The 24,345-nt window shown below is 34.7% G+C and overlaps 1 protein-coding gene across 1 annotated transcript in view; it reads left to right on the top strand.

The window, feature by feature from the left end:
- The window catches only part of PTPRD (protein tyrosine phosphatase receptor type D), a 2,174,486-nt gene that overhangs the window by 963,455 nt on the left and 1,186,686 nt on the right, over positions 1-24,345 (top strand). The window lies entirely within an intron of this gene.

The following is a 24,345-nucleotide window of genomic DNA, read 5'->3' on the forward strand; positions in this document are numbered from 1 at the left end:
AGTAAACTATATAGGATAGAGAATACCGGTGGTGGGGAACTAGGTTTTTCATAATGCACACACACACACACACACACACACACACGCATGCGCACACGCACGCAAATGAAACAAGAATGTATTAAAATTGTACTGACAATATAAGGAGGAGGAGATGCTGCAGATCTTTGCTAGGCTTTTTTCCTTGCTTTTTTTTTTTTTTTTTTTTTAAACGTAAAGAGTTCATAGCTTCCAATTGCATAGACAATATAGGTCAGGGACTGGACAGATGTAAGAAAAATGTTTTAAATGGCCCATATATAATTTTTTTTAGTTGTAGCACAGTGCTTTGTGCTACATAGTGCCTACATAATAGGCACTCAACAATCATTTTCTAAAATTTATTTCAGTGTTGGAAGAATTGTAACAAATCGTCTAATGCAGAATTGCCATAAAGGCTTAGGATGATGTTATTTACGGTTCCAGTGTATAAATTATGTGAAAATAATGGGCAAAAGAGAAGGAAATGTTTTGCTAGATAAAGATAGAATGCTGTGCAAGTTCCATTCAAACAGATTTAAAAGAGAAAAAAAAAAATCTGAGTTTATGAATGCGTATTCCACAGTTGGAAAATAAGCTCTGGCCCATGAGATTTTACCTAAATAATATCAGGGATAGTCTCTTTTTTTTTTTTTTTTTTTTTTTTGATAGTCTCTTGTTTAAGCAAGATTGTGAAGTTTATAAGAAAGTAATTATAATCTACCTCTCCTTATAGACTTTTATTTTTGTTCTTTTAGTTTCTTTTGGAATACACATGATTCTGTGAATTATGTCTATTTCTTGGTCAGCAAGTGTTTTTCTAGGGTGTGTTCATTTTAGTACACTAAAGAACTGCAAAGCATGATTAAAGACTAGAAATGTAAATGTATTTGCCATGGAAATGGCTCATTTTTAATCTTGTCTAACATATGCTTTTGAAAATTTGCCACTCATACACCTAGACATGATTTAAATTTCTAGACAAGCTGTGAAAAGGAGATATGTTTTGATGAAATAAAGTGTGGTAGTAATGGTGCTTATGGGCAGGACCAGTGCAAAATTTCCAGTTCAAAGAACACTTCATGGAACATAGTTAATTGTCATAGTTTTATAGAGTTAAAATGATTTTTATACTGACTTTTAGAACATCTTTCTATAACAGAAAGCTTTCATTCCAAAACATACAAATACATTAACTTGTTACAGTGAGAACTAAAATTCTACTAATCTCTTATTTTATACATAAATCATTTAGATTACAAAGGACCAAAGTACCCTTCACAAAATCTGTATACCCCTTTGCTTAAACTATATCATAATTGGCTTTGACAAATGGAATTTGATTTTCAAAGGTGTTTCTATCATGTATTAATTAAAGAAAGTGCATTTAAATTTGTTAAATGGATTGATTTTGTATTTTTATGTGTTGTCACTGAAATGCTGTTGAACTGGATGAGTTTCTATTGTTTGATCAGGGCCTTCTACCTAGAGTTGAAGATTTTTCATTGAGATGCTGATGCATATTTACATGTGTTCATCAAGTAGTATAGTTTTTACTGTTAGTGATAATGACTGAAAAACTGGGGACCAACTCTCAAATAATACAATTTTATGTCTCCCAGTAAAAAATGAACTTTTAGATATTAACCAAAATTATGTTAACCAAACTAATGCTAGCTGTAGAATTTTCAGTGAAAAGAAATACGGTATATAGCAAGAATTAAATAAAATAACTTTCTAATCACTTGTATTTCCTGCTTGGTATCACTTGCAATTTACAAGAAAGGATAGTAGTTAACAGATTTTTAACATGGTTTTGGAACATGATCCCTTCCAGAGTCTGAGGAAAACAATAGATCATCTCCCCAGAGAAGATTCACATGTGCATACACACCAATCATCTAGTCTTCATTCAAATAAGGCCACTTTTATGTATGTAACTGTATGAAGTACAGAATCCACAGATTTATGATGACCAGAGATCCTCTAATTATTTATTCCCTGCAACTTTCATTCTCAAACCAAGGATTCCCAATCTCCTATACCCTCCACTGTCCGTTTTTCTTAGCACTTCTCACCATACTGCATGATTTACTCATGCATTATATTTAGTGTTTATTGTCTGTTCCGCCTGCTATCGTACATCTTCCACTAGGACGGTGATCTTTGTGTATTCTATTCACAGTGTATCTAGAACAGTTCTTGACAGAAAGCAGTCCCTCGTTATTTCCAGACCAATGAATAGATTTATGATGACTGGATATCTTATATTTAGAATAAGGGTCTGGATTTTGAGCCAAGAGACTGGCATTGAATTGTTGATCTGAATATCTCTAACTCCATTATTTCAATCTCTGCAAGTCCACCATTCCCCAGAGGATTATCAGCTAACGCTGTTAAGTGTTAAATTGGACAGGAAGTTTCCTTAAGGGTGAATTGATTTTTTTTTTACAACTTCATAATGAGAAGAAAATGTTTAGCAAAAGTAATTGTAAATCAAATATTATCATAGGTAGTAAATTATTAAATTCTGAATCGTATATATACACAAAATTGAATTATTTTCTCCCAGTGCATTGACCCTGGGTCAGCTGACTCATGATTTTTCTTTGCTTATTTTGTTGATTGGTTTCCATTGTTTGTTTTATTTTGTTTTCCAGCATTATATCCTTTCTATCATAATTTTGGGCCATTAATCAATTAAAATATCCAGGTTTTATTACCAATGGTTAGATGGATTTAGCTATACCATGAACTAAATAAAAAGTCACCCTAACAACCAAATATATTATGAAACACACACACAAAAATCCTGTAGCCTCACTAGCCAATATATTTTTATCACAGCTTCTATTTAGAAGACAGGCTGATAAAATGTGGGATGATAGTTCACATTTTGTGAGAAAGAAAAAAAATGTTTTTACGCTTAGGGACTATTCATTAAATTTTAGTACAAAGGGAATTCTTTTTATATTGCTAAGTTATCAGCCAGTGAATGAAAACAGAAGGATGAACAGTTCTGCTCTAATTGTTATAGAATACCAAACATGTCTGGTGAGATTCAGCCTGAGGATAAGCAGGGAAGAAAGAACTTTTAAAGGGAACAGTTGATGTTGCTTGCAGCGGAGGGCTTTTTGGTGGTTTGATTTGACATCTGCCTGCTTCTTCCTGTGTTCATCGCTCCTTCCCCTACTGTGCCACAGACACTGCTAGACACTCTTCACACTGCAGTAAATGACTCCCTTCACCTGCCAGGGTGGCCAACTAAAGCATTTATTCTCCATGGTGTGCCTAATCCTTAAAACAGGGCTGAGCAGCAGACGGGGAGTGAATGAATGAGTGGTGATGGATGAGTAGTGTCCACAGAGGAAGAGAGTTTATTATTTTTGTATATTTTCATTGTATAGAAAAGGAACATACTGGAATGTAAGCTTTCCACCTAAACTTGTCAGTTGTATTCTCTCCTGGCGTTATTCAGTCTCAACTTAAAATTCATTTTTACCTTCTTAAATTATTGTGTTACAAAGACTTAGGTAGAAAGTCCCCTTATACCTGTGCTTTCTTATACCTCTGTGATTTTTCTTTCACTTATTAATCTGTGTATCCCACATACGTACGACCACAGAATAAGAGCATTCCTCAGCTAACAGAATGCAGTGCTCTAAAAAACTCATCTGTAACACATCTGCTTGGACTCAGAATCCATTTTAAATATTATTGAAGAAATAAGCCCAAAGAATAAAGTGAATAATTTAGGGGCAATTGAGATATTAACAATGTTAATTGTGTTCATTAATATATTTCTCTATTCAGGTTTTCTTTAATATCATTCAATAGAGTTTATAATTTGCTTCATAAAGTCTGTAAACATTCTATATTCAATTAATGACCAGATAGTTTATAACTATTTTTTCTATTGTGAATGGTAACATATATTCTTCTGCATTTTCCAATTTGTCAATGATAGTATAGAGAAATGTGCTGGTGTTTTAAAATTTACAGAACTTCTCAAAATGCTGATTCATAACAATTTGAATTTTAGAAATATGGGTTAAAACATAGATGGAGAAAATCAAAGAGAAAATGAATAAATTAGAAGATAAATTTTAGAAAATCACTCAGAATGAAACACAGAGAGATAAAGATAAGAATATGAGAAAAAGAAATTACTGGAGGAAGAGCTGGGTCCAAGCCTGGACCAGGAAAGTTCAGGGCTATTTTGATGGATCTCAAGAAGGTCCAAGAAGGCATGAGCTCATGAACTTCAGGTTTGCAGTTATATCAACTAAAGTCCAAATTTAGACATTTACTAAAGGGGAGTGAGTGGCCTTGTATAAAATATGAGTCCTTTCTAAGGCTTAGTCTCCCTATCCTCTAAATGGGCTTCATATAGTTCCTAACATATGGCATTGTCATGGGACTCAGTGAGATGATACAAGGGTGCTGCTCAGCCTTGTGCCTGGCATATAAGCACTCAGGGAATGCCACCTATTATAGGATTCTGGAAGTGTGGTAATAATTATACTGCTACTTAATACATAGAGATGTAGGCACTAAATAATACTCTACAACCTAACCATAGAATTGTTAGATACAGTGCTCTCAGGGTGGGCATTTATCATGCATGTCTACACTGCTATAATCCTGATAGTCTCTGAGAACAACCTGAAGACTCACAGAACAGGTTTTCTACAAACATAAAGAATAAAAGCCACACACAGACAGGTAAAAAGGGCAGAGATGCAGGACAGTCAGAACTGTGGAGGGATGTTAAAACCACAGAAGCCCCCCTGAGGAGCGAGGGACCCAAGCCCCACACTGCGCTCTCCAGCCCAGGGGACATGCACTGGAAAGATAAGCCACCGTACCATCTGTCTTTGAAAACGAATGGGACTTATGTCTGGGAGGTCTGGAGGGCTGCTATGGGAAGCCCTTCTTGAGACTCTGCTCTTGAAGGGCTTGCACACAAACTCACTCACTCTGAGTCTCAATGCAGAGGTAGAAGCTTGAAAAGCAGCTGGGTCATGCAAGAAGGAGATTTACTGACTAACGTCAGGGTGTGTGCCAGAGGGGGAGGGATCTGGTAGAACTTCCTCTGGCGACAGAAGCACTGGTGGGCACCATTTTTTTTTTTTTTTTTTTTACTCTCTTTCAACCTAAGTGGCCCAGTGCTGGCAGGTGACATTTCTTTCACTCTTCATCAACTTAGCTAACACTGTGCACCCCTGCAAAGCAGACTTCCACACTGCCCCACTAGGCAGGAGGCCCTGGCTGACACTGATGCCCCTCCAAAGTGGCTCTGACTCTGGGGGGAAAGAACCACCCACCAGAGTGCTCATAGGAGTTGTAGCCAGGCCTCACAGACAAGCAGGATGGGGGCCAGCCCATCTACCAGCACACCCACCGTAGTTGTGGTTGAGCCATAGGCAGGCCACAAGGTGGCCCTGACTACCAGTGTGCCCACAGCAGTCATGGTGGGCCTTACAGCCAGTAGTCTGAGGGTCCAACTCTATCTTCCAGTGCACCTGCAGCAATGGCCCATTCACAACAGGAGGGCACTTGCAGTCCACACAGAGGATACCCCCGGAGGGCCTGGCTCTGATGACCAGAGGGAGTTGCACCAGTGGACCCCACAGGACACCTTCTACATAAGGTCACTCTTTCAAGACTGGGAGACATAGCTGCTCTACCTGATACCTAGAAACAAACACAAAGAGTTAGGCAAAATGAGGAGACAAAGGAATACCTTCCAAATGAAAGAAAAAGAAAAAAACATCAGAAAAAGAAATAAATGTAATGGAGATAAACAATTTACCAGATCAGGAACTCAAAGTAACAGCCATAAAGATGCTCACCAAACTCAAAGAAGAATGGAAGAACTCAGTGAGGTTTTGTGTTTTCTAATTATGAGTTCAGGATAGAGAAAATAGTAAAGACCAGGCTTTCCCCTCCCTTCTGTCCTCTCTTTCCTCTTATGCCCCCCTCATACTCCTCTCCCTCATTTCCCCTTTTTCTTCCTCCTACCATGTACAGTAGTACAGGTTGTGTAACTATACAGGGAATTTTGGCCAAGAGGATGAAGAAGGGCTTTAATTGAGCTCTACGGTGCGGTAAAGAGACCCATTTTTTAATCGGTAACCCTCCACTCCTATCCTTGCATGCCTGTGCCATGGTGGAAGCAGGGACTTTAGCTGTGAGGCTCTTGGTATTGGGAGAGTGGTGAGAACATTAGTAGTACAAGTCCTAACAGTGGAGTTGCCATTTGGCTTAGGTGAACTGCACAGTCCCGCACAAGAGGCAGAATACCATTTTATCTCCCTTCTTCTTCTCTACTCCTTATAACATAGACCACTCGAGTACTGAATCAGCAATCAGAAAATGACTGCTTCAAAACAAGGTCAATTTCTTATTATATCTATGACCCTAGGCACTTTGTTACCAAACCAGGTCTGTTTGCCTGATGCACAGCCAGCTAAACTCTGAGATACCAAGGTTTGCAGCAGAGAAAGGGTTTATTCACAAGGCAGTCCAGCAAGGAGATGGAGAAACAAGTCTCCAATCTGTCTTCCCAAAGGTGAGGGGCTTGGGACATCTGTGGGATAAAGAAGCAGGGTTGTCTGAGGTTTGGGGAAAGATGATTGGAGGCAAGGAAAAGGTGAAGTAATCTATGTTCCCCTCGGGTGTATCTGATATATGCTTCTTCATGGGACACATGTTCAGAAATTGGTGGTGTTGACATGATCTGAGGGTGGAGTTTTTGGCCCTCTGAGGTCAAAAAGTCATCCAATGAACATTCATGCAGGTTTAGTTGAGTGGTCTCTGGTATTGACTGGTTTGAACTGTGCAAGACTAGCTCCCTGTTCCTGAAAAACAACTTAAGCAGCTGTTACTTTAGTGATCCATTATGTCCGAAGTGTTATCTACAGAGGGCAATTAAAGTATTCTTGTGATGTTTTGTCTAAGCTAGGTGAAGCTTGGAGGGTATGGAATTTGCAAAACAATTAGTCAGTGAAGGTGGGTTACAGGATATTATTTATTAAGCAAGTTATAGTTTAAGGGATCTATATTTTCAGGGATGACTGCTCTTGACTTCAAAATCATTTAACCTCTTGTAAGTTTCAGTGATTTCATTTTTACCTGGCTAAAGATTAAACTAAAAGATGCTTAGGTTCATCTTAATTTTTACTTCATCTCAAGATTCTATGACTACACTTTCCACTTTTGCTTCCAATCCTCTGACTATTAGAAGAAGGTTGAGATGTGGTGATTGAGTGAGGCGCAGTGCTTGGGAAGGGCCTAAAGCAGGGAAGAGGTTCAGGAATAATCATGGGATGAGATTTATTATAGGACCTAGGAATAAGAAGAAAGTGAAGAAATAAAATAAGGGAATCTCCATTAGCAAAAGGGAGAGTAAGGAAGTTCTATTTGCTGGTGAAAGAATTTTGTCAATTGTAACTACCTCCATGATAAATGTGATTTTTCAGAGCCAGAGTGCATCCTTAGTGTGGATGCTTTTCCTTGTAGAGTAGTGTTTGTAGTGGTTAAGCCTATTTTTAATGAGTAAAAGATTCAGTTATTTCATTCTTGATTAACAGTTCTCAAAGAGTCGTTCAGTGAGGTGTTAAGAGCAATTAGAAGCATAATAACCCCAAATAAGATTGAAAACAGTTGAAAATAACTCAACAGAATGAAATATGTCATAATATTTTTTAAAAATAATTAAACAGACTGTTTTTGTAGGAATTTTCAGAGCTTTAAAAATATGAACATCTGTTGTACACCTCCAAGAAAATATTATGGTGACCAAGGTTCTCCAGACTTATTTGACCATTTCCCACCAAATATCTCCTAGGATTAATATTTCATGAAACACATTTGGGAAACTGTATAAAATGTGTTATTTCAACATGGAAAATTTGAGTACTCATGGAGAAGTTCATTTGTGAAAATGACATAGATCAGGTGTTCTTTGCTGAAATCTCAGTGTAACATAGAGGCAGTATAATACAGTGGCCAGTTGCCTAGGTAGGAATCCAAGCTCCACTACGCACTAGCTGGGGAATCTTGGCAAATCAATTAACCTATCCACATCTCAGTTTTCTATCTGTAAAATGACAATACTAACAATATCTAACTTGCATGGTTTTTATGAAGATTGAATGAGTTAATATGTTCAAAGCACTAAGAAATATGCTAGTGCATAGGATGTGCTATTTAAGCATTAGATTAAAAAATCTAAACTGTGCCAAAGGAATGTAGCTATCCTGGAATGCAAAGGATCTTTCTATGATGGGATTTTACCAAAGGAAAGTCAGAGAGTCTTTGGAAATATGTTCTTAGACAAAGAGATGTGTGCTGGAGAAAATATGTATGGTTGAGAGGAAATGTATTTCCTGGAACCAAGTAATCAATTTGAGAATTTTACCTCTTGCACATGCTTAGTCATTTACAAAAATGCATGAACTGTGGGGCACTTTTTCAAATCTTCTTGCCAGGCTCCACCTGCATGTCAGCAACCAGTACAACAAACTTCTTGTCATTTTTGAATCACACTACTTCCTCAGATTGCCATACCCTTTTACATGTGATTTTTCTACCTAGAAAGTATTTTTCCATTTCTACACCTGGAATAGTTCCTATTTGTTTTTCAACTTCTATCCAATCCAGATGCCACCTCCCTGATTCTTCTTGACAGAGTTGATTTCCTATTTCTCTTTTCCCATTGCACCATTATGGTAGTTTTCACATTGTGTTGTATTTTTTGATTGCTTACCTCTCCATCTACTTTATATTTGTTCTCTTATTTCTGTGCAATAAATCACCCAAACTTATTGGCATAAAACAATAAACTTTTAACATCTCACACATTTTCTGATGAATAGAACTTAAGATGGCAAAAATGAATTATCTTATAGATGAACAGAATAAGCTTCCTTAAAATCTGATTTCTAAGAAAGCCAGTTGAAATTTCTTTAGAATTGCTGAAATCCCTAAGTCCTGAATATATATTCGTTTGTAGGAAAAAGATCTTTAATCTAGACACATTTTTTTTTTGGCATTTAACCTTTATATGAATAGCAGGAATAATGAAAAATATGATACAAGAAAAACTATTAGTTTGAATAGTAAGGGAAATTAGGGAAGGATTTGCATTCTTTTATCAATGCTACTAATTTAGTATTTGGCATAGTCCATTCTATTAAATATTCTATTATTTCCCTATTTTACTGCCAACATTTTCAAATATATGTATTTCTATTGCCTCTATTTCTTGTCCACCTGTCTCTTTTCCCCATTTGCACTGTTGAACAAAAATCTCTTTCTCCATCATCATCAATGACAACTTTTTTCCCCACAAACCCCTAACTTTTTTTTACTGTCCTTATTTCTTGACTTTTCTGCTATACTTGACTCTGTTGACTTTCCCTAACTTTATAGAATTCTCCCCTACTTTAGTTTTTGCAACTCTATAATATTTTCCCTCTTGAGTAGTTCTCTAAGCATGAATTATTTCTGTAATCATCATGAATAGTCCGTACTCAAGGGATATCATCCTAAAGCAACTTTAGTATGTTTTGTTTCCTTTTCTGTTATGATTAATCTGTGGGACTAGTTCTTTACTGCTAAATGGAATTTAAGCCAGGGCCCAAGACTTTTTAGTCACTTTTACATATAAAATGTTCTTCATTCAGTATAATTAATATGCCATTATATACTATAGCAACAAACATTTTTAACTTTGTTCAGAGTTATGGCTTTTCCCCTTTCCCACTTAGACGGGCTGATACTCTGTAATGGGGGAGGTTATATGTGTTCGTATCTTCTCTTTGCCCACTTTTTGCTTTTAACTATGATTTTGATCTTCCTCCTTGCCCTTCCCCACCTCCGTCAGTGTTAAAGACTAGGCAGGTGTTTAAGACTTGTTTTCTGTCACCTCACTTCTAATAATAGTTTTTCAGAGACCATTGGGAGCTTCTCACCTACAGCATCTTTGACAGAAGTCATTGCATCTCCATTCCTGCTGATTACTTACTTTCTTTCTCAGTCTGAGGCATTCTCTTTCTCTGATCCATCCAGTTTTTTCTTTTTGAATTTTATTTTACGTATTTTTTTATACAGCAGGTTCTTATTAGTTATCCATTCTATACATATTAGTGTGTATATGTCAATCCCAATCCATCAAGGTTTTTCATAGCAGAATAATCTTGCCAAAACAATGGATACCAATTTCATTATGATTAATTTTGTATACTGACCTTTGTGATTGTAAATAATATCATATATGCTAATTTATAATTCTGAATGACATTTTAAATTGAGGGCATAATGTGTTTTATATTTCTTTATATCCAAATATTTAGAATGGATTTAAGCTAATAATAATTCAATTCACTGTCCAATTCACATACATAATCCTATTTGGCAATTTAGATCCTGGTTTGAGGAATATAGACCAGTGCGCACAATAAAGTCTTTAATATTTAACCATATCCTATACTATATGATTTCAACTTTTGGTTTGTCAATGTATCATGAAAGAAAATTAGCAGTCAATCATTTTTTGTACATTTTGCTAGTCTTAGGAAAATGTGGCTAACATCACAAATGATATATGAAGTGCAGGTGGTGTTTTAAAATATATTTCTGTGTATTAACAGTAACAATTGACCTAAGTAGGAAAAAAATAAGGTTTTCTATAAAGTGAACAATGGACAATAATACAGTATGATATCATCTCTTCAAGGTTCATTAAGGAAATAGCAGGGGTACCTCTGAATATTTTATTGACTATCTAAAGATGCTTATGTATAATACATGTCTAACATGTAGAACACTCAGAGAAGAATTCGTCAGGAATTATTTTGTTGGCAAGCTGTTTATTTTATCTGGCCTCTCTGCTCAGAAAGTATTCACTAAAGATACCTTTAATATTGCCTGTACTTTAAACTTGGCATTTGACCAAGCCTTAGAATAAACACTATCTATATAAATTAATTCTTATTTAACTTAAGTACAATGATAAATAATGTACACATGTGTGTTCCTTTGCACATACATAAATATATACGTTATAGTTATTCTTAAGTACAAATATTTTTCCCTAGTTAAACACAGGCTCCTGCAAAGGATGTGTATGTTCATGGGATTACACACATACTCCTAAGAGCAAAGTCTTTTACAATGGAGCTAATCGCAGTGGTGTTTTTCATTAACTCTCATTATATAGCCCATCTTGAGAACTGACAAAACACTCTTAACATTTGTATCTAAGGAAATGTCTCCAGTATATTTACTTTTGAATGTTCATTTTAATTTTTTTGCTCTAGATTATCAAGTGTTCATCCTTTGTATTCTAAATTGATTCCTACCAAACTGACAGCTTTAATGCACAGAAATACTATAGTATTGTAATAACTACATTATTACCTACCTTCCATTGTTCATGTACAGATGCAACAGTTCTATCCTATACTACTATGCCAATAGATAGCCAGGACTCCAACCACCTTTACTCAAGTTGCAGGTCTTTAGGAAGTAGATGCTTTTTGGGAGTAATGGACAAAGTACTGAACTAAGTCATGAAGGGTGTCACTCCTCCCACACAGTCAGTGGGTAGAGTGCTGTGTTAAAGAAGAAACAATCTCTCCAGGTGACAATTGGATGACTGGAGATTCTCACTCCAACAAAGACTAATGATCAGGTGGAAAATGACTAAACTTCTTCAATGACCTTTACTTTGGTTCTCCCCTAGGTCTGACTTTCAGGAAAGAGGATTCTCTCCTTTCTCAGGAGACCTCCCTTAGCTCTTGCAGGTGCTTTCTGGGAATGCCCCCATGTTCAGTCACTTGGCATTTGTACTTCAACCTTCTTGTAATCTGCAATGATTCCCTCCCATATTCCCAACATTTCCCTCAGAGGCACTCCCTCTTGCCTCAAACCCCAGTGTCACCATATTCTCTCACAGGAGTCTCTAATGGACTGTTGAAATCCAAGCAAAAATAACAAAACTGTGTTTCCCTTTTCTCAATGAGAAAAATTTCTGAGTAGTCAAACCTTTGCAGAGGTGAATAGAGATATAATCTTTGATATACATATACATATTTGCATTCCTTCCCCCTTCCCCAGCAATGAAAAGGAAGCCAATATTTTTTTCTATATTCATGTTTATGAAGGTGGGCAATTATACCACTACTGCTATGAATCCTGTTAATTATAGAAGTAAAAGTGAAAATAGAAATTAAACCTTAGAGTAGCTGCATAGATTTATTTTCTAAATATTTTAATTGTCAATGTCATTGTCATAGTTGATATTCGTTGAATACTTGTTCTGAGCCCTAACTTTTCTACACATTTTACATGCATTATATTGGTTAGTCCTTGTAATGAGGTATGAACTCTTTGTATCCCCATTTGGAGAAACTGCGACTTAGGAAATAATTTAATATTGCATTCAAATAAGATATTTTCAGCTTTGTGGCAAAAATTTTATCCAATTTTTATATCTTTGTATATATTGCTGATAAAGTTGACTATTCTGATGCATATTCATTATGAAGCCATCCACACCATTTCATCTTTTTTATTTCTAAGTAATTGACTGGAGAAATATTTGCTTCTAAAGTTTTAAAATGTTGAAAATTATGTAATAGTGAAAAAAATACAACAATAATTTTATCTGATATGTTATTTTAATATTTGAGAGTAAAACCACCATGCTATAGCATATGGCAGATAAATTCAGTAAGATTCTCTTAAAGATTTTATACATTTTTTCCCATGGAAAAATTACAGGGTTTGGTTGCATCTATATTCACGTTTTCATTTATTTCTTAATACATGTTTCCTTTATAAAAGGTTTTTGTTAATCTAAATCTGGTGACATGTTCTCTTTCTCTCCTGTCTCTTTTAAATACAAGACAAGTAATACTGATTTGTAGTAATTAAGACAGGTCCTCTTGTTTCTGATTCCTCAGTAAGCACATGGAAAGCAGGATACTTCTTAGGAAGTTAATCAGCAATCTGTGACATTCAGCACATAGTGTTCCAGTGATCTTTCAAAATGTTTAATAGCATTAGATAGCTTTTGAAGTAATTATGACTAGTATTCACAAATGCAGCGCTAGGCTTTATGTGTCACTGGATTTTTATTTTTTGCTAAAACACCATGGATTATAAAGACAAATCATTATTTTATAGAGCTCTACAAAAGGAAAAAAAAGCTAAATTATTCCATTGGGTATGCATCCTGATTTTAGAGATGTTAAAATTTGAAAAACAACATATGGTAAACACATGTAGCAGTAAATGTTACTATTGGCAGATAGATGCAGGAGTGTTTAGGAGGGAGGGAAATAAGCACAAGCACACAGGGCTGGTGGGAGGAGAGACTGGTCCAGTCTTTCTGGAGGTCATTTGGTTATACCAATCTAAAGCTGTAAAACCATTCATATCTTTCCTCTTAACCAAAAGAAATAGTGAGACACGTGCAAACGTTTAGGAGCAACTTCTACGTGTTAGGCTCTGTTCTAAGAACTTGGGATCTATCAAAAAAGGGAGCAAAGATCCCTGCCCTTGTGGAACTCACACTGTAACAGAACAGAACATGATTGTGATAGACTGCACTGTGATAAAAACAGATTATAGAACAGTGTTTGATGCATGATTCTAATTTGTAATTAAAAAAAAAAAAAAAAAAGAAACATTATAAGTACCCTAGAGTAAGTGATTGGTATGATGCACTTAGCCAACTGGGTTTTACTTCCATTTGGGTTTTATTTTATAAATTTTAATCAGATTTGATTATTAAAAATGTAAGTAGCTTACATGGGCATGTTTCTATTTTACTAACCAATCTATTTGTGTCCTTCTGTTTTTATTCTGCTTGTGTAAACTTATTCTTAAAACAGAGTCTTTATTAGATTGAGAACCTGAAGAGGGCAAGACCAGATAAGTGTGATTCTGTTAGTAAGTATTGACTCAGTGGTTCTCAAAGTAGGGTGCTCTATCAGCAGCAGCAGCATCCCCTAGGATCTTATTAGAAATTCAAAATTTGGGACTCCAGTCGCCACCTACTGAATCAGAAACTATGGAGACAGGGTCCAGATATCTGTGTACAACCAAGCTCTTCAGCCATTCTGATATACTCTGAAGTTTGAGAAGCACTGCAGTAACTGGGCAAGTATAATACATCTGCTATGCTAGTGAAATAAGAGATTATAGGAATCATATTAAAGTAAAATATCTTTTTTTCCCTCTATTTTTGATAGGCAGTTGTCAGGATAGCCTACACATGGATTCAGGGCTAAATCCTTGCATGGTGTCTGGCTAAATCTCTTATTTAATAATGCCCAGCCTACATAGTAGAAAGGGTAGAGAAGTATGCAAATATTCATGAGTTTTTCTATTTGAGGAATAAAGAAACCTAGTATTTAAGTAGTTGAAAGAAAGATATTTTACCTCATAGAATCATGGGAAATAAACTTATGTCTTGACACTAACTGAATTATCTTTAATACAGTATAAATAAGTTTCATATTGAGCAGTTGACTACTAGAAGAAATAAGAATGTTCAATAAAAATATTTTCAATATTAAAAATAATATACTTTGGTACATAAAACTCAATTCATAAAAATTACAACTTTATTATGTATTTATAAGCACATAATAATTGCTATTATGCCAATTATATTTTTGTTGTATTAACAAATAGTCAGTAATATGTTATAAATGTCTCAGCTTAGTAGCTAAGCTGAGGAATTCCCCTGTGATTGGAGGAGAAAAATGAGATATGAGAGACTAATAAACAAATGGACAATGACCAGACCATATTTGACACTAGAACTCTGACCAACAAGTCTAGGAATCCAAAGCAGAACCTCTGCATCAATTTGCTCAGAGTGGTTAGGAAAGTCCAGGACTTTCAGGATATTTTCAAGTGAGTGACTACCAACTTTCTTAATTTTTGTCTCCTCCTTCCAACTCAAAACCAACCAGAGAAAGCCAAAACTGCTCCCCAATCAGTCACATAGGGTGCCCTGCTTCTGGTTAACCCACCTTCAGCTTTTCCATGCTAATAACCTCCTAACAGAGCATACCTGAATCCTTCACTTTTGTTCACTACAAAGCTCCTTGACATTGATTTTGACAACCCTTTTTCAAACGTAACACCAAAAGCACAAACAACAAAGGCAAAAATAAATAAATGGTACTACATCAAACTAAAAAGTTTCTGCACAGAAAAGAAACAGTCAACAAAATGAAAAGGTAACCTACGGAATGGGAGAAAATATTTGCAAACCATATAGCTGAGAAGGGTTTAATATTACTTTATATATATATATATATTTTTTTTTATATATATATATATACACATATATATGTATATATATATATACATATATATATATATATATATATAAATAAAGAATTTATACAACGCAATAACAAAAAAAGAAGCAATCTGGTTAAAAATGGACATTTTTTTCCAAGAAAGGACATACAATGGACAATAGATACATGGAAGATGCTCAACATCACTAATCATCAGAAAATGCATCAAAACTGCAATGAGATATCTCCTCATACCTGTTAGAATAGCTACACTCAAAAAAACAAGAGATTACAAGTGTTGGTGAAGATGTTGAGAAGAGGGAACCCTTTTGTGCTATTGATGAGAATGTAAATTGGTACAACTGCTTTGGAAAATAATACAGAGGATCCTCAAAAAAATTAAAATTACGATCCAGCAATTCCACTTTTGGGTTTATATAGTTAAAAAAAATGAAAACAGGATCTTGAAGAGATATCTGAACTTCCATTTTCATTGTGGCATTATTCACAATAGCCAAGATATGAAAACAACCTGAATGTCCATCAATGGAAGAATGGATAAAGATTTATTTATATCTGTATAATGGAATATTATTCAGTCATGAGAAAGAAGGAAATCCTGCCATTTGTGACAACATGGATGAGCCTTGAGGACATTATTCTAAGTAAAATAAATCAGAGAAAGACAAATACTGTACAATTTCACTTACATGTAGAGTGTAAAAAGCTGAACTCATAGAAATAAAGGGTAGGCTGGCCATTAGCAGGGGCTTGCAGTGTAGGGGAAATAGTGACATGTCAGTCAGTGAATACAGACTTCCAGTTAGAAAGTGAATAAGTTATGGGGATCTAATGCACGGCATTGTAATTATAGTTAACAATACTGTATTATACACTTGAAAATTGCTAAGAGAGTAGATCTTAAATGATCTTACCACAAAAAGGAATGGCAATTTTGTGATATGATGGAGGTGTTAACTAAGGCTATAGTGGTACCCTTACTGTGGCACAAAAGTCTTTCAATTCAACACATTTTACACCTTAAAGTTACATAATATTACATGTCAATTGTATCTCAATGAAGTTGAAAAAAATGACAAGTTAGAAGTGTCAGTAACAGCGAGAATACAGAGAGTAGAGTGGGTTTTGGCAACAGCAACAAGGAGAGTGGGTTTTAATTTTGTTCTGGATATTTTGACTTCAGAGTAATTGTGCAGTAGGTAAGTAGAAACATCTAGCACGGAGTTGGGAAATAGCACTTGAACTGGGGAGTACAGGCAGATCTAGAAATACTTATTTGGAAATATTCCCCATAGAGATGATGGTAACTTAAGCCATATGTATGAGGGTAATTTCGGATATGGAAGATGTAGAAATAGGAGAGATCACAAAATATAGTCATACACTGATTCACGTATTCATTCAAAAATCCCCGAGCACAGCTATGCCCCTTGGCCTTGTGCTTGGTGCTGAGGGTAGACGTGCTGCAAATCTGCCTATATTTAAAGATACTGGGAAGGAGAAAAAAGCAAAGCAAAACCCACAAGCTGTAATCATTAGAATATTAAAAAAGAAAAACAAAACTAAAACTAAAAAATAAGAAGGCAGTGACAGAATCCCTGGCATAAGAGAATTTCAAGAAGGAAGTAGTCAACAAGTACACCTGCTGTGAATTATTTGAGGGTGATGATGACATTAAAAAGAATGTGATTTGATGTTTTGGCACTATTGGAGACGCTCAATAAAGAGTGCCATTATAGTTATTAGGGTAAACAACATATTGTTAGGTATAAAAAGTAAGTGTAGACTGCCCACCCAAAAGAAAAATAAAAGATAGAAGCTTGAAGAGGTAGGCGGATCAAGGGCAAAGTTCTCCAGGAAAGGTAAAGCTTGAAATTATAGGCTGAAAGGAATGATCAAATGGAGAATGGGAAATTGATTGTCATTAGAAAAAGCATAAAAGATGTGTTTAGGACAGGCAAGAGAAGATGAAAACAAGAATACAAGAAGGAGAGAGAGTACTTTCTTGGAAATAAAGTAATATATTAGGAATAGATGAAGATACACATACATTATTTAAATGGAGATAGGAAAATTGAAATTGTTAACATGAATAACTTTAATCCACTTAAAAATGTATGAGCAAATTATGTCATAGCAGGAGAGAGAAGTAGATACAGAAAAAGGGAGGGGATTGGAAATATTTCACTTTCATGACTATTAGGAATGTAATGGGTAGGTAACTGTTAAGAAATGATAATGATGATGAAACATGAGCAATGCATAGGGCTAGTTGTGTGGTAGAATAGCAAAATAGGAAGCAAACATTTAGGTATAGCAGCTTTCTTTTTCAAAGCTTAGAAGAGAGGATTTTATGGGACATCATCTAATTGAGGTGGGGAGGATTAGAGTGGGAGATTAAAGAGGAGACAGAGGTTGTGGGGTACATGATCTGTGACTACCCCATCTTACAGGTAAAGAACCCATGGCTTAAAAACCTTGCTGATATTGTTAAAATGAAGAATCTGGTCCATAATTCCAGGACAGGGCCTGAGATGCTGCATTTCTAACAAGTCCAGAACTATCATTGAGAATCTATAGTTTATTAAGAATCCCAAATGATTTGTATGTGCGGTTAAGAGGTATGTGCTTTTAAGTTTGAGAGGTACTGATATATACCTTACTTTTACCTCTGTGTTGGTAATTGCCAAGAAAATGGTAAAAGGAAAAGAATAAGGAATACTGGGTATTTTCCAGGGGGTTATTCAAGTAGCCAATATGTAGAGTAAGCTAGAAAGGAACTATGAGGTCCAAATACAGCTCTATACTTTGAGAATAAGGAGGGAAAACGATGTAACAGTCATGATGGCAGCTGCAGAACTGAAGCTCCAAAGCTTACCTGACCTCTTGCAACAGTTGAAGTGAGATGAAAATAAATGTTGCTATAGCTACCAAATAATTTCCATAAAGGTTAAACCAATCCTGTGAACGTTCACAGGTTCTTACAGATTTCCCAGCATAACCAACTCCACTAATGAAAAGATCATGATATTATGCTGGAAATTATCGTTTACAATTTTAATTTCTTCCCAAATGTGTAGGTATCTATAACACAACAACTTTTTTGATGAGCATTATTATTTTTGAAGCTTTATTAATTAATGTGGCTGAATGTCAACTTAGGAAAATTATGACATGATAATACCACCCACGAAAAAGGGTTTGGAGAATCTCCCTATAATATACCCATTTATAGTTGGAAGTTATTGTTGCCAATCATATGAGCACAACAGACATTTTTAATAAAATGTTAATGTTTTGAATAATTTGGAGTGGCATGTTTAAGGATAGTGATATCTAAGGGTCAAAATATTAAATGTAAGGATCTATACATTTTAGTTTAAAACACGTAAATCCCCACTCCAAAAATGGATTGCTTAATGTTGTTTCTATATCTATTTGACACCAGAAATATTTGTAATCATTACTTTTGTTTTATACCTTTTTATCAAGGATAAAACTTTATTTAGAGCTTTTAACATTTTGGGTTTTTGTAAGCACAATTTCAAACCAGATATCCGTTCAGTTATAAAGATATCAAAGGCACCACTACCAACAGGCTAAAAGACAAATTCCAGCCTATAATGTATTTTGGCAACTTTTTTTTTCCTAGTCATGCCTTTTGTTATATAGCAGTTTTCAGATAACTTCCAATTATATAATGAAATCCTCACAAAAGCCCTGGGAGATTAATGGTTTGTGGTGTCAGTTAATTCATGAATAACATCTTTCCTCAGTAGATTTTAAACCATGGAAGAAAGATCGCCATCTCTTGTCATTTCCATTTTCTCTAATATATACAAACATGCTAATGCACAGTAGGAAACTAATAGATTCAGACAAATTTGAGTCTCCAAAGAATATGCTGTACAATTAGTTTTCTGTCACAGTAAAATGTATCCAAATTCTTTACGATCATATTAAACTAATAAGGTGATATAAGGCACAAGTTTTTTTATAATAGCTTTTTTGAGATATAATGCTCATACTATAAAATTCTTTTTTCATATAACTTTTTAAAGTGTACAATTCAGTGGATTTAGTGTGTTCAGCATTGTGTAACCAGCACCACTCTCTAAATTTTATAATGTTTTCATGAGCCAAAAAGAAATCCTGTACCTACTGGCAGCCATTCACATTCTTCTCACCCTTCAGTCCCTGAAAACCACTAATCTGCTTTCTGTGTCTATAGCATTTCTCATTCGCATTTAAATGGTCATCCATCCAAGCCTGAGATGACATACCCTGTCCAGGATCCAGTCTCCTCCCATCTTATTACTCTACTTGTAACAGAGTAGAGTTTAAGGGAGCAGAAAGAGGAGGGTAGTCTCTCATGATTAACAGCAACAATAACAAAAAACAAACAAACAAAAAGACTGCCCTTGGAGCTCCAAGCATTAATGCTGCATTCTAGCTAGAGAATTAATGAGAAAAGGGGACAAAGATGGGCGTACTCTCTACATTCAGTGGCACTTCCTAGAAGTTGCTCACTCTACTTCCACATACATGCTTTTGCCAGAGCTTAGTCTTATGGCACCAAGACTAAGAATCTTTTTCCAAGTAGACATGAACCTAGCTAAAAATCAGCAGTTCTTTTGCTAAAAACAGGGAAAGATGGATATTGGGGGATAACTGGAACTTTCTGTCATAGTGTTAAACCCATTTGAACTTATTAAAATATATTAAGCTAGGGTTTGGAACACCTGAAGAACAATCCTTATGAAAGATTTTAGAGTGTTAGGGCAGCATTTGTAGTGGCTTTTGATAGTGGCAATCAAATATAAAATCATTAAATATCATATTTGTAACCAGGATATAAAAGTTATGAGATCGGACCATGTTTGTCTTGTTCATCACTTTAACCTCACATTCTAGAATACTAGTGACTGACACACCGTTGCTCAAAATATATTTATTGAATAGATAAATGAATTACTGAACTAACATTATATAGTTATATGTGTTGTTTATAGTAATAGTTGAGCAACAGATTTACAAATATACAAATTACCTAATTATGGGATGAGTTGATAGTTCCAAAACTTATCACTTCCTGTCCCTCCAGCTTTCCCAGGATTTAAGATCTGCTTTGAAAGAAATGATTTAGGTATTAAATAAGACATTGAGAAAGTCTAGATGTTACTGAGCTAAGGTAAAAATCTAACACCTAAATACAGGGTAGTTTTCTTCCTAAGGGCCTGTCAGCAATTATTTCTTTATTGAAGCATTGAATTATTTCTTTATTTAGGTGTTTATTAGTTATTTATTGAGAATTTACAATATGCCAGGTTTCATTGAAACCATCTACTTTTTTTTTCCTCATACATGTAGTCTGCAATTGTAATAAGAATTGTGTTTCTGAGATGATAAGCTTGACAGTCTTGAAAGAAGCAAGAGTTCAAAGTCTGTTTTTTTTTTTTTTAATAAACATATTATTTGCAATTTTTTATATGTATAGAAGGCTATCTGGTTTTCTAAGAAAGCATTTCTGATAACTTATACCAAAATTATGTATATATTACATAAAACTTGCATATTTTATAAAATCTCATGTATTCTAAAATTTATTGGCAGAAAATTTTAGAAATTGGCATGTCTGTTAAATAATGCATAGTTTCAGTTTAGCATTTAATGAGCTAGGCACTATGGAGCTGTCTCTATCTAAAATTAATCATAATATGTTGGAGTTGTAAGACTGGAAGGATTTAATTTGTTTACTATTCTTGTACATTCATTTAAAAAAATTGAGAGTGTAGTCATATCTCTGCTTTATGAAGTTGAATTTTTATTTCATTCTAAATAGAATAAAATGGAAACCCTTAATTTCTTTCACACCTCCACTTCATTAAAAGAATCAGAATTCCTGTGCTGCATGTAATGAATAGAGTAAGAGAGTTTGTGTTTGAAATTCAGCGGTACCATTTCTACCTCTATGCTCTTGGGCACATTTATTAACCTCTCTAATCAATTGTCTTAACTATATAAGAACAGTAATCATAATAACCTGGTAGGATTGTTCTAAGGATTAAATGAGTTGAACCTAAGGCACTTAACATACTTCCTGACACATAGTAGATATTCAATCAACGTTAACTACTATTAATATTTTAAAGGATCAACTAAGGGGATAGTAGACATATAATAAATGTGTTATTACATGACCCCTGAATCTAATATATAGATATATATATATTCATCAAAATACCACTTGCAAGAAATATTGCACAATAATAAAATAGAATGTGGAAACTGGCTTCCATAATGGTTCACAGAACAGTTTGTTACCAGGGTCTCTGGGTTAAAACCAAAAACAACAACAACAAAAAGCAACTTGTGTAATAGTACATTTACACAATAACTTTCTCACAGCTCAAGTTTTGTTCATGGATAAAGTTTAGATACAGTTGTGGGAATTAAATTAGTTGATACATACAAAATACTTAAACCAGTGCTTTACATATTGCTTATTTTTAGTAAATGTTATTTATGGCATATGGCTTAATTGAGATTCTGAACTTAATTAAGCTTGAGTTGAATTTTGACTTCACAATGTATTAGTGATAAGACATTTTGGAGTATATTCCGGCAACTGTTAGCTTCCATTTTTTTAACTGAAAATGTGGAAAATAATCTCATTTTTTGTGAGTATTAATGAAGATACAAGAGACTTTTGTGAATGCCAATTGAAGATATATGAGATAAAGTATAGAAATCCTAGCATTGTACTATTTGTCCATTGCTAACTAAATATTATTTTTCTAAACCCACCAAACTGTCTTTAAAATAATTTGTAATTATTTAAAATTATTTATAATTATTTAAAATAACTTCACAATTTTTAGGTTTCCAAATCATTTAAAAATTTAACCTTTTGTCACTCCCTTTAAAAATTGAACTTTTCAGCAAAATTGAGCCAAGAAGAAATAAAGTACTCCAAACTGTTTTAACATCAGAGAAATCACATCTGAAATGCCAATTCCATGAATTTTTCAAACAGCCACATATCCAATAAATCCATTAATTAATAGCTGTAATCTATAGAAATACTAATTCAAGTACAACTTTTTAAGATTTCTGCAGTAATTTGACAGTTATATAGACATTACTATGAAGCATTCCTCCTTGAATATCATAGGTTTAGGATATTAGACTTCCAGAATTACCAATCTCTCCCTTTTTTTTTTTTTTCTGAAGTTTGCTTACTTGGCTCAGCATAAGTTCTTTCTGAGTGGTTATTCCTCCAAAGATAAGTAGCACAAATGAAAGAAGTATACCTGATCAAATTCATTTAGCTAGAATCTTATTACCTGAAATAAAATTACCTGAAATGCATCAAGGACAACACTAACCCAGTGCCAATGTCGTTGACAGGTTAATAACTGATCCTTCACCACCAATCTCTCCCCTAAAAATATTTATCTCATTCATATCATGTTAAAACGGACTCTTTCCTCTTTAAGTATATCCCAGTACTCAGTATTCTTGCCTGAATCAGGCCGTGTAAATCATCAAAAAAGGTAGATTAAAGTTGGGGTGGGCCATATTTCTGCTTTGGCTTTCTTATATGCCTAAAATCACCTCCCTGGCTTGGCCTTGGGTTTGAAAAACAACTAGCCAAATGCATTTAATGTCATTTCTAGAATCCCTGAATTTAAACATAAACAGTGACTTCAAGTCTGAGTGTCCAACATATCTAATCAGTATAACAATGTCAGTAATACAAACAAGGATGTCCTTTGGATTTACTGTTACTGAGTATTCACATTCAGATACAGATAAACATTCTATGTGTAACTGGAGAACATAAATAACCTTATGTGCTTTTTATGTTGAAATTCTATTATTCAGTTGAAAGTGTCAATTTATATTGCAAATATGCAACACAGTGCCTGCAGGAGTAATCTAGCATCTGATAGTGCTAAAAGAAATCATTGTTTCTGTATTATAATGTCAAATCTTAAAGCTCGACTTTAAATCTTTAATAATAAAATGGTAATAACAATTAAAAATTTCAGTTAGTGTATCCAAGGAGTTCATTCCACTATGGCAATACTTAGCTTCAACCGAATATTGATTCTAACACTTAATTTAACATTTGCCCCAAATTTAAATTGATGCACCTCTTGATAAAAGAGGGGAGCACTGGGGGCAAGTCACTATACATTCCTTGATTGACTTTCTGAAGTATAAGCATTCAGATCACACTAGATTCTTGGGAAAGACTTCCCTTTCAACCAACATCAGTAGGAAGTAGATCTGAAGAGATCTTCTCCTTCCTTGCTCCCATAGGGAAAATGAAAGCAGAAAGCAGTAGAATAGTGAGCCTGGGACATTGACAAGGTTAGTCCATGTGCATTCGGATTAGTAAAAGGGATGGGCAGCAGAGACATCTATGGAGGGCTAGTAAACAATGTAACCACTTGGGAACAAGGAGACCTGGGGCCATGGCCAGTAACTGAGTGAAACACAATGGATTGAGAATCAGATACTCAGAGTACAGTCGAGTCTCTGCCACCTCTTGGTTCAGTGACTTTGACCAAGAAAGTCTGAGCACTCATTATGGGAGATTTAAGTCCACAAATGTATTTCAATTTGCAGAATAAGAACAATACCTTTTGATGTGAATATTTATACTTCAATGATAGTAATAGTTTGTTTTCCACTAACATTTGATTAGAAGAATGTTAGAAACATTTTATTTCACTCTTCAAGTGGTTCCTATTACTGTCAAAATCATTTCCACATATGGTAATGCCTCCTAAGAATTAAATAGCATTCCTTTGTCAGATAAAATATGTTATATAATGTTTCCTTCATTTGTAGTAGAAAAGATTTAATGAATAGAAATCTGAGAAAAACATATCCTCCAAAGCAACACCACTCATAAGGAATTTACATAATGGATGTCAATTTTCTATCTTCTATGAACTTGTAA

This window comes from Balaenoptera musculus, chromosome 6 (genome assembly GCF_009873245.2).
Source record: "Balaenoptera musculus isolate JJ_BM4_2016_0621 chromosome 6, mBalMus1.pri.v3, whole genome shotgun sequence".
Classification (NCBI taxonomy): domain Eukaryota; kingdom Metazoa; phylum Chordata; class Mammalia; order Artiodactyla; family Balaenopteridae; genus Balaenoptera; species Balaenoptera musculus.